Source organism: Channa argus, chromosome 10 (assembly GCF_033026475.1).
Source record: "Channa argus isolate prfri chromosome 10, Channa argus male v1.0, whole genome shotgun sequence".
Taxonomy (NCBI): Eukaryota; Metazoa; Chordata; class Actinopteri; order Anabantiformes; family Channidae; genus Channa; species Channa argus.
In genome coordinates, this window is record NC_090206.1 from 25,894,951 (window position 1) to 25,910,866 (window position 15,916).

The 15,916-nt window shown below is 44.1% G+C and overlaps 1 protein-coding gene across 3 annotated transcripts in view; it reads left to right on the forward strand.

Annotated features, from left to right (window-relative positions):
- Window positions 1–7,890: 7,890 nt before the first annotated feature.
- Window positions 7,891–15,916, forward strand: part of LOC137133937 (protocadherin-1-like) — a 189,334-nt gene continuing 181,308 nt past the window's right edge. For 2 of the 3 annotated variants that reach the window (XM_067518105.1, XM_067518104.1), the window contains exon 1: window positions 7,892–8,954. The gene's annotated coding sequence lies outside the window, so the exon portion shown is untranslated. Of the gene's footprint in view, window positions 8,955–15,916 lie in introns of all 3 variants that reach the window. The other variant, XM_067518102.1, reaches the window with a different exon arrangement.

Genomic DNA, 15,916 nt, shown 5'->3' on the forward strand with positions numbered 1-15,916 from the left:
CTGGCTCAACGTCAGTGCTCATAAACCCTGGGTGGGGCTAATGTCCGGCCTCTGTCTTCATGGAGCTGCCCTGTGCACAGTGGCAAAACAGGAAATTTGTTAGTTCAAATGAAGGGAAGTGTCAATGGTGCAACACATTCTATATTCTAAGGACCAAAAACCAAGAGAAACAATTAAGACCAAAGTACACAAAAGTATGTGTCCTACAACACATCCCGGATCGTTCTTCACCCTTATCGATCAATTGGGTCTTTGACTTGAAAGTCCAGTGCTTTGTACATCCTCCACCCTCTCCAACCCAACCCCTGTGGTATGGGAACACATTTTTTAGGAGACGGGCTTGATGTCGACACTTCTTGTTTTAAAAGTGCTCAGTTAAAAGACAAACTCTGACGTAAAGCTCTCCAGAAGATTTGCAAAGAATGACCAAAAAATACTGAATAAATCACTAAAACAGACCCAAATTGATAAAAAATGGACCCACAAAGACACAGAGAGACCAAAATGTAAAACCAAACCTTTTCAATACGACCACCACCCCCACATCAGACAGTAGATGCCAATGAAGCATCGCTGAAAAACTAAAACGTTCCATACGTTTAGAGGTTGTCTGTGCAAAGTAATGTCCCCGGAGCCGGGACCTAAAACAGAACTGATGGTTCCCCACCTCCCACCTCCCACCACAGGTTCTCCACAGCCTGCAATATTATCAACTTCCAGCAGAGATTCATTATTTATGCTCTACATTTTACACACACACACACACGGTTTACAAATTAGATTAACCTCCAGAGCTTTATTTAGAGAACCTTCGATGTGTGTGTGTGTGTGTGTGTGTGTGTGTGTGTGTGTGTGTGTTGTTTATGCAGGCAATTTGTGGCCCTTTCATACTGCAAATATTTCATTAATTGTCACAGCTTTGGTCTCTTTTTTTCCTGAATTCATTGTTCTTCATACTGAACTATATCTCACATGTTGTTTCTACTCCGACTGTGCAGCTATGTCATGTTTCTCTCGCTCTGCTCCTCTGTGGTTTCCTGTTACTGTTTGTTGCTACACGCAGATTTTCCCTCAGGGATCAATAAAGTTTCATCTGATCTTATCGATAGATGTTTACTGTCGGTGTCTAATTAATTTGGCTCGTTAGCAGCAGGTAGCTGCCGCAGATTACAGATTATAGTCTTTTCATCAAAGTGGGATGAGACGAGCCTGCTTCATGTAAAACAGTCACTTCCTGAAGGAAAAGAGGGAAGAATGTTTTCTTCTTCTCTGACCTTTGACCTTCAGGTTCCTCCTGCTGGAGCCCCGCTCGTGGGAGCTCCTGATTGAGAGGAGGGATTTCAGTTTCATCTCGTTGCGTAAAGTTTAGCCTAACTTGTGCCCGAAAGCTGCTAATCAAGATCCATCAAAGTCAAAACCAGCATCTTCAAAGCTTTGTGATTTACTTAAAATCCGCCATATTCAAAAACTCACAGAAACCGAATCCATGCATTAAAAAAAGGCATCTCAAAATATAATATTTGCCGTCAGACACACTGCCCTGAGAAACAAACTCCTTGTGTCTCGTCGAGATAAAAAAAACTAATATTATTATAAACCACTCCTTGGCTGTTGGGCTGGTTTCTGTCTCAATGAATTTATCAAACCTAGTAAGCACAGTCTCATCCATACTGTCCTGGCAACAAGATTATTGTCCATTTTCTAAAAAGAAAACACTGCATCTCTGTCCTCTCTCCTTCACTCAGGTTCACTGACACAATTAAAACACTGGGATATACTGTATAAACAAGACATGCTGGACTGTTGGAGGGTTCATGGGAGTGTGTCCAACCCGTCTGCATGTCCATCCATCCATTATCTGGGGGCTGGTGCCTATTCCAGTTGTCATAGAGACCAGTCCACCCTGGACAGTCTCCAGTCTATCTCTGGGGCCAACACAGAGAGACATTCATGATCACATTCACACTATACAGACAATGTAGAGTCACCAATTATCCAAACATGGATTTCTGTGGACTGTGAGGAGGAAACCCACAAAACTTATGTTGCTCTTCAATGACCTCTGTTAAAGGGGCTTTTGAAGGAGTCTTTCTGAATCTGACCTGGGCCATGTAACAACACCTTTCGTTGTGACCAGCCGTTTAAATTATTTTTATTTATTTTTTTATTGAAACTCTATAAAATGTCCACACGTGGCAAACGTTATGGTTGGTGGTCAAGAATTTGTAGTTACAGTTGTAAAAACTACAAATATATTACTGCAGCTCTGTGACAGAAAGTCACACCTTTACACACAGTGTTGTAGTTTTAGCACAACAGCCCTATATGGACCTTTATAAAAAAAAAAAATAATTATTATTATTCTTATTCTTATGGATATTAGTTTTATTTATATCTCCCATTTAATACACAAGGCAACTCAAAGTACTTTACAAAAAATAAGAATGATGAAAAATATATGATGAAAGCATAAAACCAACAAAACATTAAAAAGAATAAAATAAAATAATCAAAAAGAGTTGCTCAGTCAAAAGATGTAAAAAACAGAAACCTTTTAAGCCTGAGTTGAAACATGTCCACCCTGTCTTCCATGAACAGGTTATAAAGTGGAATATTGTCTGTGGGACAGACTGGAAGCAGAACAGTGGAGGCTGTTTTAGCACCTCATTAACTACCACAGTGCAGAAGTGTAATATTCAGATGTCCACATACATTTGGCCTTGCAGTTGGGAACTACAATGCGCCCTGAGGTGAAGTTGGAACGGTCTCGACGGCCGTTTGCAGGTGTCACAGGGGAGGTTTTTAATAATCAGTCCTTCAAATGAATCATTTGTGTGCTGAAATTACAAATTGTCAACGAAGGCCTCATCTGGGGCTCTTACTTTTTGCCTTACTTTGGTTCTTTGTAGCACTGAATGACTTTATTCATTAATAATTCAATAATTCAGTTCAATAATTAATATTCTTATCAGCTTCTTTCCATTTGTCCCTGCCCCCTGACACCCTCACTTTTGGACCACTTGGATTAATATAGTTTAACTTTTCTGGAACTTTGATTGGATGTTTCACACTGCGGTGCTCACTGGGACTCGTAGTTGACGCCTTTCATCAAGTCCAGTTATGTTTTTTTTTTTTTTCCCTTTGTTTCGTGATTAATGATGACTATCTGCAGAGGATTATGAGGATTCTTGCTTTTAATACTATGATAATTAGCTTTGTTTCCTAAACGGCAGCAGAAGATTCTACAAAGTTTCCTGCACCTTTCAGCAGCCAACACGAGGAGAAAAATGGGACACGAGGTCAGACACTTCTCCGAACGCATTCAAATGCACAACAATAGAGAAGAAAACGTTGTTTTTCCATCTGTTTCTATATGATAAGCTTTATAATGGTTTTATAGAAAATAATTGTAATGAATCGCAGCTTCTACTCAAGCAGACTGTTATTGCTGTTGAAATTAATTACTAATATGGCAAAGTGAGGAGGAATATGAAGTGTAGCCCAGAGCACAGCAACCGGGTCAGAAACACTAAACACCAATGAAATGAAACCTGTAAATGATGGTCAAATGCAGAAAGGGCAGAACACTTTAGCAACAGGACTAAGATTTTAAATATGTAAATAGTACCATAATAATCCATATTATAAGTCCTGGGGTCCCTTGTGCACCAGAGAACAAAGACAACTTTAACTCCGTGAACTAACGTGAACTAACTGTGATTATGAGTGAGTGCAGCCGAGCAGAGCTGCAGAGGACAGACTGAGAATATTGATAAGGACGTTACAGCCGTGCAGTCAGGGTCCACACAGACCGGAGGGTTAATTACTAAGAGGGATGCTGGGAAACGAAGTCGACCACTGAGGTTTAAACTCCTCTGGAGACGAACCTGCCACGACGAGGAAAACCAAACTGAGGATACAGACGGAGGCTAAACGGTATTGACAACACTGTTTTTCCCCCCCAGTCTGAGGCAGAGAGCTGCGGTTTGTTAAACACACAACAAGACCAGTGACACATATGTTTCCTCATATTCTATTGGTTCTAGTACAGGACGCCTGCGGTGAGTTAGAAAATATAATGAATCCTTATCTGCAGAAAAAAGAAAGCTTTTTTTAAATTGTTTAGGACAAGGTAACGAACATTGATATTAGATCACACTGTGTGTGTGTGTGTGTGTGTGTGTGTGTGTGTGTGTGTGTGTGTGTGTGTGTGTGTGTACAGCAACACACGCAGGCTCCTGCCCGGGATGTGTTGCCCTGGGTTTTCTTCACCCTGATCAGCCTCACAGGCTCATACCTGCAGGCTACGTGTCTCCATCGCCTGCAACAAAACATGTTTTATTACAAGAATTATTACAATTATTTTGTTAAATATAGCCCAAAAAAAAAACCCTATATATTTGTAGTGTGTCACACAGGTCTAATTGCCTGTGGAATCATATTGCACATGTGCAGTTTGTGGAAAAGAAAGCATGAAGTTGTGCACACACGCGCACACACACACACACACACACACACACACACACACACACACACACACACACACACACACACACACACACACACACACACACACACACACACACACACACCTACACCTCAGTAAATCCAGCTAACATGTGCACACTCTGGCAGCTCGAGCAGAATCGCTCCTGCTCACCAGCAGGTTCCGTGCTATGTCTCCACTGCGGAGCCACCGATCATCCAGAGGCTGCTTCCCTCACACCTTCACTGAAATCCTGTTAATTCTGCATTTAGCTTGAGAGGAGAAGCTACAGGAAATTGCCACATAAGACACAGTTATTGGATACTTTTAATTACCTGCAACATTTTAAGGGCATAAATCAGCTTCTGAGGTGATTTTTCACTTGTCCATTTTTTTTGTGAGATCACATTATTTTCAGTTTGAATCTCTCACTATATAAAAAAAAAAAGGTCATATTTAAAAGATATTTAACCACATTCATGACCTGGTGTATTTAGCTTCTCTGACATAACAAACAGCTCATGAATAAATCATTTATTATGAGCATGTTAAGAATAACGATGAACGGGCGACGCTGACAGGTGAAAAAAAACTGCTTCATACGGAGGAGTGTTGCGTTTAATGTCACGCTATAAGACAGGTTTTTCAAGAGAGGCTGGATTCAGGGGGCTTGAGTCTGAGACAGACACTGCTGTGTATTGGAAAAGGGAAAATATAAACTTTTCGTTCCTTCAGCAATAAAAGAAATACCCATGATTGAGTGCTTGATGTGATTTGAGATGAAAAGAGAAACGAGCCTGTAGTTTTGAATCCTTTCTTGTAGCCAGCATGTTTATCAGCCGCCCATGAGACGGGCAGTGGAGTGGAACACAAATTCACCTTTGTCTATCAAACAATACCTCTACAGTGTGGACTGAATGTCTCCCATTTGTTTCCTGGGGGGGAAAAAAAAAAACTGCTGAGCTTATTGCAGCAGTTTCCATAACAAAAAAGAAACACATTTCTCAGAGTGAGACGGAGAAAAGGTGGGACGCTGCAGAAATCTGAAAGGCAACATTTCGCGGCCTAACGATTTACATGTGTATCACTGTGCATCACGAGACGAACACACTCAACCCCAAAACCTCACAGGACTGAAACGCAGTGGAAGCCAGCTGTGGCCTTTAGTAACACAACAGTACAAGATACAGGGTGGAATCCTGGTGGCACTAAACTTATCCAGCCCTTTTGTCTGAATACTGTAAAAAAAAAAAAAAACAACAGTCACACGTCAAAGATAAAATACGAAACGAAAAGAACAGAAGGTGATTTACACCAGGCAAAGGCAGAGAACTGGACAAGAACATGATTTTCCCAGAGCACCAAGGACCAAACAGGACACTAATGAGAGAATTCAGACACGATGGACAATGGGAAAAAGACGTGCAAATGACCAAATATAGACACAAAATGTCAAAATAAAAAACTCAAACGAAAAAAAAAACCCAAACTGACCAAGAATAGACCTACAATGACTGAAAACAGACACTAATACAACTGGAAATAGAAACAAATAGACCAAAACAATTGTCAGAGTCCTTCCACGAGCTGCCACAGTGAAGGACGAACTAGTTTAATCAGGGGTGTAGTGGAAAATCAAAGTGTCTCTGTGATCTTAATGGTTCTGTAATTAACCAAAAGTGCAAACTGCTGCTTACAGATACTTTGAAGAACCTACAGTAACTATTTATCAGGGTGATGAAGCAGAGAGAAAAAGAATTTTACAAACTGTTGTTAAAGTCTGGGACTGGATTAGTTCAAGGGGTTTTTTCCAGAACGCTCTCGCAGATGTTGCAGAGCTCCGACGTAGCACCGGCTAACTTTAGCCCAGGGGCGACCATATGGACTAACAGATGGTTTTCGAGCGGAAATCGAAGGCTGACAATGGACGAAGTCATGAAACGAACATCGTGTCCACTATTTAGTTTGATCGGAGTCCAGCTCCCCGGCAAGTTTCTGCTCTAAAACCAACTGACGTGCTAGTGACCACACTTCCCATGAGTCTTTGAAAACGTGCCTGCTGCCCACAGTGGTGGCAAATACCAGCTTAATTACACTTGGATTCTATTACTCTGTGTATTTCTTATACAAACATGTTAGCAGCAATTAAATGTGCACAAATACAAGAAAGTGAAGCATTTAAAACGAGTCACTTTAAAAGTCTTTTTACATCCATTTCCAGCTCCAGTAACACAGATGCAGCACATGTGTATGTTTATATTTTACTCCATTACTTTTGATTCTTGAGCTGATACTTTCCCGCCTTTCCTTCACGTTTACCCCTGAAATACCATCATACTTTTACCTGATGTTTTTAAATGCAGTAATGTGTATTTTTATTGAATACTACTTTTCACTCAGAAGCGCAGCACAGATGCGCATGATATGATGTCAGATGCAAATATTGTGCTATTAACTTCAGTAAATTTGTTTTATAACTTTCCTCACAATTGTAGAACATTACTGCAAACTAAAGTCCACAGGGACGTATAACTATGGTACCAACCGACTAAGGTATCAATGAATCCATATTATAATTCAATAAAATTATGTCATTGTAAAAGTACTTTCATAGTATTATAACTTTCAGTGCTACGTTTCTGTGCATACAACACTATGTGACTGAAGGTGTCAGTGAGAGGGGAAAAAGAATTCGCTGCAGTTTACTGCATCCATGAAGTACTAGTTGGGTTCTTTAACTGAGATTATACTGTGATGTGTCTGTGCCCTGCAGAATAATGTGCTTACAGTTTTATTTTGCCCTATAAAGTATTAAAAGCTGTTTGGACTAAAAGGATTGAGATGCTTTGCAGCGATGGTGTAATATGCAGCGATGGTCCTAATAAATGCAAACTGTGAAGAAGCAGATAAACAATGTGTTCTTAATCCAAACGCATCATTCAAAAAGAATTAACTCCCTAAGTAGATGCACTGAAACTGAAGCAGCCACAACCCAAAACATAATCCAGATGTGTGTGTGTGTGTGTGTGTGTGTGTGTGTGTTTGTGTGTGGATAAGCTGCTTTGGATCAACAGCATCCCTGCACCGTGTAGCTCTGCTGCTGCAGTAACAGCCATAATGTCCATGTTCCAATGCGAACTCCCTTTGGTTGTCTCCGTCCCGCCGTCTGTGCGCCACGAACGGCGGGAAAAGCCTGTGCTCCGCCGGAGCTCGAGCTCTGTCTCCCTTCTGTGCCGACTGTCGCCTGTAGGTGGCGCTCAGAGCGCGGGAGACGGCAGCTTGGAGCCTCTGAGTGGCCGGACGGAGCCAAAGAGAGAGAAAGGCAGAGTGAGCATGAGTTATAATCACAGGAGAGGGAGGGAGAGAGAGGGGACAGAAAAGACAGAAAGGAGCATCAGGACATGTCTTTACTGTGTGGATGGAGGCTGAGAGCCGAGCGTTGAGACAAACAACCTAACGAAGAGCGTTTTTTTTAATCATTGTAACTGTTGCGCTCTGTTTGGGGGGCTTCAGGTGACGGGGGGCTCGGACCTGTGGCTCCACGCTGCACCCTGCAGCCACAGTTCACAGAGAAAAAGACGAAACTACAGAAAACAGGAGCCTGGAAAGAGAAATACAGGAACGAAAAGACATAAAATGTTGGGAAATCCACCGAGTTTGTTGGGGTGGATGCTCGCTCCGCCCCCCCAGCAGAGAGTATAGAGCGTGCGTAGCGGAGGGAGGGAGGGGGGAGAAGAGAGAGAGAGAGAGAGAGAGAGAAGCTGGAGCGCAGTCGTTTGGATTCACTCCACTTTCTCATCACACAGTGCAGCCGACCTGCTCCGCGCTGGACCGGGAGGCGGACTGAGTTTGTAGCGGCAGAGCGGTGACTGAGCGTCGTGGTGGAAACTAACCGGACGGCTGCTGCTGGCACCAACTCGCGGACCTAGTTTTTCTGGCTTGGGTGATATTTTTTTTTTTTAATCTTTTGCCTCCACTGTCCCAGTGCTCCTGTCCGCTCCCAGCACCATCACCACCTCCACCCCATTACCTCCCCAAACGTGCCATCAGCGGAGGATACTGATCCTGCTGCCGCCGTCCGAGCAAACCACCAGACAGTAGCGTTTGTCGCGGAGTAGCAGTGAGTGAGTGCCCCCCCACCCCCCCCCCCCCTCTCTCCGTCCGGACGGGTCTTCCCAGGGCTGGGCTCCAGCTCCAGCCCCGGTGAGAGGAAGGACCGCCGGGTTGACGCGCAGCTCTGGTCACGACAGTAAAAAGTGGACAGAAACTGGGAGAGGAATTGGAGGAATAATTACCCCTGTCTGTCCGCCTGGATTGTTGAATTTGTTTTAAGCTCTTTTTCTCTGGACGTTGTGGATTGCTCATTTCGGGGTTTTTTCCGGAGGTCTGGGCACCGAGGACGAGCCGAGCCTGTAGCCGGCCTGGAACGCTCAGAGCTGGTGAGCCGCGCAGCTCTCACCCGGTCCAGGTAAGAACTTCTCACCACAGAACCAAAGCAATCCGCACAAACCCGCACTCTTTGATCCCTATTCCAACTGCAGTCCTGTGAAATTCTCCACATCCCCCCTCAGTGCGGTGCTCTGCAGGAGACGCTTTACGCACAGAGAACAGAGACTAGATTCACTGTATTTTCCATTTTCGCCTGGATGAGCACTTGTGCCTTAATTGAATAAAGCACGCACTCGATGGAGGACGGATCTGAAATGACACAGTGGCGTTTGTAACGAAGCTGTTTTTTTAAAAAAAAAAACACTTGTTGGTAAAACGAGCCCATCCAAAGCCATTGAATATTCGCCTCCTAATCTCCTCTAATGTGTGTTTTACCTATATTACGCTACAGCTGCATTGATCCGTATCGATCCCCCCTCTTGCTCAACATTGCCTCCGCGACTGACAGTAATAAAATACAGCTTCCCGTGGGTCACTCCGGGTTCCCTAACCTCTCTGAATAATACAACCCCCCCACAGTTATCCTGTGTAATGCGTTTCAGAAGGGGAGTACAGTAGGCTGAGTGCAGTGCGCACGGCACCTTATAGTGTCTATAGGAGCATCATCATTGTAGGGTTTCATTATGGCTCCAAACGAAGCTTTAAGAGTTCTGCAGGGATTCTCTCAGTGTTTAGAGGGTAATATAAAATAAGTAGTAAAAAAAAAAAAAAACGCTCGTCATTATAATCAGAGCTTTGTCTTCCCTCTGTAATATAAGTGGTAATGTGCCTTCAGGGACTCTGAGGCTGCTTAAAGCAACAATACAACAGTCCATTCATCTGAGGCTGCTCATAAAGCAGTCACACAGGCGAGGGAGCATGTCCCTCTCCACATATATCATTTCTTTGTAAACCGTCTTACAGCACCTGAGGCCTCCTGGGCACCTGTAGCATAACGGCCTCTCCATGTTTAACCCCTCACCCCCTGTAGTGAGCCTTTGTTTTGTTGTGTGATCTGTTAACCTGAGCTCAAATCCAAATAAAGGCGGAGGAGTTTCCATTTAAGCTGCGAGAGTGGGGGGGCAGGGGGGGTGTGCAGGTGGTGAAGACTCCCCACCACTGCTGAGCGAGCAGGCATTGTGTCACCACCGGAGAATCCAGTCCGTCCGGCCTCTCCGCTCTCCGGCTTTCTAAGTCCTCCTTCTTCCTTCTGCTGTGCTGGAGCGAGAGAGAAAGAGGGTGGGCGTCCGACCTGCTCTACAGGACAGAGAGAGGGAAAGAGACGAAGGGACGGGGTGGGTATCTACATGCAAACTGCATCTGCCTCCCCCCCCGACAGACACTGGGCCGTAGTAGTAAACGCAGCGGCTGCGGTGGTTTTACACCAACATCTGTGGAAGTTCGGGTGGTGTCTCCTGGGCTCCTGCGGGAAGGCGCTGGCCTTTCTGTTCCAGCACTTGACCTTTGACCCCGTTCCCCACTTCCCCTGTCATCGTTTCTCGCGAAGTGAGAAAATATGATGTCTTCAACCCGAAACCTGAGATCTCACCAGGATCGCACTCGGCCTCAGCAGAGCTTCTGCAGAGCTCGGCCGAGCGGGGTCGGTGTATTTGCTGGATTAGCAGGCCCTGCCTGTTTGCTTACGGTATAAACACACATCTGAACGAGTTGTTTTTTGTCACAAACAGATGCAGTTTAGTTCCTTGTCGCCATGAATCCAAGTTAAGCATTTTCAGCTCGTGCTATTGGCAGAAGAATGTTTTGCCGACACGTGAAGAGCTCATTAAAGACTCTGGGGTTCAGATCGTGGTTCCCGTTCAAACTGAAGGTTTCCCCTCGGCTCGGATTTCTGGGCTGTAACATATATTCAGGTTTAGTTTGCAGCAGAAGTGGCTGAGGGGGAGATACTCTCCCTGAGATTTGCGGCCGCGTTGGTTTGGATGGCGAGCCCTGCTGTCACCCGAGCTTGTAGCGCTGCTGGCATCGAGAGGCGAGGTCTGAGGTTTGATACCGAGCTTTGGGATTCCTCTCTGCCTCCTCTAATTTGAAGGCACATCCATCCACCAGATAAAACAACAACAAATGTCACGGTTATCCACGGCTCTGTGGGAGGGTGACGGGGTGGGAGGTGGAGGATTAGTCAGCGCAGAGAGGAAGAGGGTGAAATGAAAAGAGAAGGAGGAGGGAGGTCGACCGGAGTCCGTTCTGCACATTTCTGCGTAAAAATTGGAGATCTAAGCGAGCAGTGCTGCTAATGCCCGTCATTAAAATAGGAGCCGGGAGAGTGGAAATGGGTTTGGTGTGTGAAATGGAAGCACACACACACACATTTACATCCCTGCTCCGCAGAAAAAGAGCCTTCGCTTCCGATTTGAGAGTGTTTTACGGCAGGTTTTCCACCTTTTTTTTTTTAAAGTTTGGCGCAACAACACACGAGCTAAAAAAGTCGTGTGAATAATCAGAAGCGGTTTGATTCCTTCACTGCTCAGTTGTTGCCTCTTTAAAGGTGAAATTCCCAGAGAGGCGTGGCTCCAGTTTTTAAGTCATTCAGCAGACACGGGCTGCATGTATAGGTTTGCATGCGGGTGACAGGTGAAACCTGGTTACACTGGGCCCTGCCAATTAAAGAGCAAAGCGACTCCTCACGTTGTTTCTTTGGAATCGTTCTTAGAGTCTGAGGAGGTGAAAACAGCCTGAATTTTGAACCATACATCCTCCACTTCCTGTTTACTCCACGGCTCCATTTGACATTTTTCAGTAGAAAACTTTCCTCCATGTTTAGTTTTTTTCCCCCCCAAGAATCAGAGGTCAGATATGCCCCCCCCCCCCCCCCCTCGCTCCCTCCCCCCATAAAACCCATAGAGCTCACATCAGTGTAATGGCACTGACTGTGGAGAACACTGGGGATTCGTGTCGCACAGGTTTATATCAGCCTGGAAACGTGCTGCACTCCCTTTCCTCTATAATAAGGCAGGGAGTCACAGGGGAACTCGGGCCACGCTACTGTCGCAGCACATCGCCTCCGTTGTTGTGTACAAGTGGAAGCTTTGCCCTGATGGTGGTGCTAGAAAAGAGGTTTTTACTAAGAGCTACATGTCTTTAATCCAAGATGCTTTCTGTGTTTTTAGGCGGCTACATCAGCTCTGACAACAGAGACATGTCGAGGCCACCGTCATCATTTTGACAGCATTGATTAAACACTATAAAATGTTGAAAATGCATTAGGTGGTGGTGGTGGTGGTGGGGGGGGGGGGGGGGGGGGGGGGTATCCAGAATCCATGATAATCACCCTGAGGGCGTCATAAACGCTCACACATATTTAATATGACAGAGGGACGGGTGTCACTATTTCCTGCAGCAAACGGGCCTAAAAGCACCTTCACTGAGCCGAAGCTTTATTGCTTTATTGATTTCCTTCAGGAAAAAACGGAGGTTAAAAGGGGTTTGACGGTTTGAAACTCGCCGCCCGCTTGCACGCTCAGCACCCGGCGTCATGTCAGCCGTCGTGCAAAGAACACACATCTCTGCATGTTTGTCGTAGATGTTGCATCAGGAGCTCAACCAGTTTTATGGCTGTAACTTATTCTGTGAATTGTTGCCGATTGAATTTTCCTTTCTATTAGTTGTCAGCAGTTGGAAAAGTGGATTTTCTGTTTACAGTGATAGAAAATAGAGAAAAAAGCGGGACATTCTTACAGGTTAGAAGCTGGAAGCAGACTTTTACCACATTTGCTAAAGTTATTTTAAAAGCTGTTCAGTCTGTTTGAGCTTCACCATTTAAAAGGTTGAGATCTGTAGTAAAAATTGTTTATTTGCTTTATTTCCGTTTCCCGTATTTAGCTGTAGACGACTCCGATTGAAATGTGGAAGTATTCTCCTCTGTGCTATAGATGGTGAAAGCTGTGATGTGAAATCGAGTTGAATGAACCAAATCCTAAATGTATAAATTGAACTTGGATTTGAAAGCAGGCGCTGAAACGCACCTGCACATTTGGGTCTGACAGTGTTTTGCATCATCGCAGTTGATGCAGCAGCAGGTTGCACTTTACGGCAGAGGTTGGGTTTCATTTTGTCCTGACATGTGGAATAAATATGTTGTTGTGGATTTAAAATTGTGTTCTCATGATGCTTGATCTTTACTTCCTACCAACCTGCTGTTCATCTGCCATCCACTCCCATAATCCCCTCCTGCTGCTGCCAGAGGATCAGTGTGACTGTGTGTGTGTGTGTGTGTGTGTGTGTGTGTGTGTGCATCAGAAGTTAGACAGCACATCCTGTCAGTAGAAGGTCACACAACTGATCCCTAAACCCATCAAATTTCCTGCCACAGAGCCTCTGAGCAAGTCGTTCATGCTGCACAACAGGAAGAAAACAAAAATATCCTGAAACCAGTCCTGAACCCATTAAAACCAGTGAGTCAGCGTGCAGTCATGTGGCGTTTCCTGTGTCGCAGTCGTGCAAAGTACCTGCAGGCATTCGGTGTGTTTGTGACACATAGCAGTCACATTCCTGTCGTTGTCAAACCTGAACACCTGATAACCTTCTCTGTGGCACCCAGGCTGTTGACACAAGGTGTGGACACGTCCAGAAACTATGACACAATGTTTGCTCCCTGTGTGCTGATGTACAGGTGTGTTTACATAAAAAAAATTTAAATTTCCCGACATTGATCAGTTTATTGTTTGTTCTACAAAGTGGTGCGTTTCAAACCCAAATTATTAAATTTTACCTCAAGCATTACACTTTTTAACTACTGTATACCAACAATGACACTCAACCGCTCGATTCATTTACTCTTCTAATCAACAGATTATATATCTAGAACTTTTACAAATTATTTTATGGAAGAGACTCATAATTGCATTTCTCCTAGTATTACAAGACTTCATTCATTTCTCCACTTTTGTGAACCTGAAACTCAGATGTTTTATTTTGAAGCGTTGTTTGAAACCAAGCTTCAGCTGTGTTGTGATGTGATGGTGGTCGTTGCTAATCTTGGTTGACGAGTCAAAATGTGTCATTGCTACATTTAGTACTTCTCAGACAGGATGCCGCCATGAGCCTGTTGAGGCGGCACGATTCCTCTCATTCAGACGCGTATCACTTTTATTTCTCCCGGCCTCGTTCATAAATACCCACGACTGTGACGGAGTGAGCGATAGTTTCCACACGCTCGGATTAGACAACACATCAAGTTATGTATAATGACGGAGGCCAAACTTTCCCCATGTTGTTCGGAAGCAGCACGTTCGCAGCCTTTCAAAGAAATTGCATGTTGGCTTTTTGAACAGCATCCGGCAGGTGTATGGAAAGTTAATCTACTTCTGTCACCTTTCATGTGAAAAACAACACCGTGATTGTCTTCGCAGAAAGACGATAATTGTGTCAATTTGTACAATATTCTTGTCTCACCTTGTTCTATTAGCGCAGGTATTTCACCACAACGTTCATGTTGTTTATGGAAAACAGTTTTACCTTCAGAAATAGTTGGACCACATGTGTAAAGTGTTCCCCAGCCTTAAATTCACACACCCACACACACACACACACACACACACACACACACCTACACACACACAGGTGGTGTCAGGAGGCAGAGAAGCTTTGGCAACAGTTGGCTGCTGCATCTGAATAGAGAGGATGTGTGTGCGCACTAATCTGGATCAAACAATAGTAGAGAATGGAGTCATTAGAATAATCTACTTTGTGCTGCAGGACGGGGGGGACCACACACACACACACACACGTACACACACGTACACACACACACACACTGGAATGTCCAGAGAGAGCTCACATCTTGCCCTTCTGAGATCTGAAAACATCAAAGTGTCTTTTGATTTGGCTCCTGTGTGTGTGTGTGTGATATTTGATTCAGGTATGTGTGAACGTGTAGTACTGGACATTCAGGTTAATGTAAAAAAACACACACCTATGAGACCGGACCGAAACTTTCAGAACTGGTTTCCAGTTTGGAAACTGGCCACCGTGGGTTTGTGTTGCCAGATTTCACAGTTTTAATGGATCATAATTGGTCTGATAATGTCCCAGTGTAATTAGAGGACACATTACTGCAATTGAAAATAATAATTCAACCTTTTTATAAAACACAGATGCCTTGATTTGCTTTGTGGATTCATTAGAAATATGCAGTAATTTTAAAATAAATCAGAATGAAAAGCAAGACTTTTCAATGGAGCTGGACGAGTTTGAAAGTTCTAAATACTGATATTTATTATCCGAGTTTACCCAGTGTTCTTCAATACCTTACATTTTTAAACTTGTGCTCTGTTTCTTTTTCCGACCTCTCGGCAGCGAGCGGAACAGCTAATCAAAGAATCGGTGGCCTTAGTGATGTAAAAGTACCAACTGTATGGGGCGAGGTCAGGTCTATTGATGGAAGCTCCAATGCGCTGGTCTAGACTGAAATTGACATTTTATCAGCTGCAAAAGTATATTTCCAGTTTAAATGTAGTCCAAAAAATAGAAGAAATGGTTTTAAAGTTGTTTTCAGACCTGCACTTTAACTTATCTAGACGTCACCTGGAGGTGTTGAATGTGAACATGCAAGTGTCTGCTTCAGTTGGACGGATGTCCCCAGGTCATTGTCCAGGAATTTCACAGCGGGTGCAAAGAGAATCTATAGTCTTTCTTCTTTACGCACTTTTGCTGATATTGTAGAAATGTGCATTTAGCACCAACAGCTCTGCAGAGCCCCTCATGACTTGTCGGCCATCTTGGATGTGCTTTTAAATTAAACACTGCAACTTCTGCAGCACATTTCTTGCTTCCCGCGTGGACACAAACATGCACATGTCAACATTGTTATAAAATTGGCAATTGTCTGATTGAAGCCAGGAACTATGCTTCCAAAACATTATCAAGAGGACTCTGTGCACATATTCATTTTTAATCATAACTTTTAATCATAAATGCACTGAGCTGTAAAGCAGGAAAACCAGCCAAGAAAAGTGTGCCTCTGGGAATGTGTGCAGGGGTGGA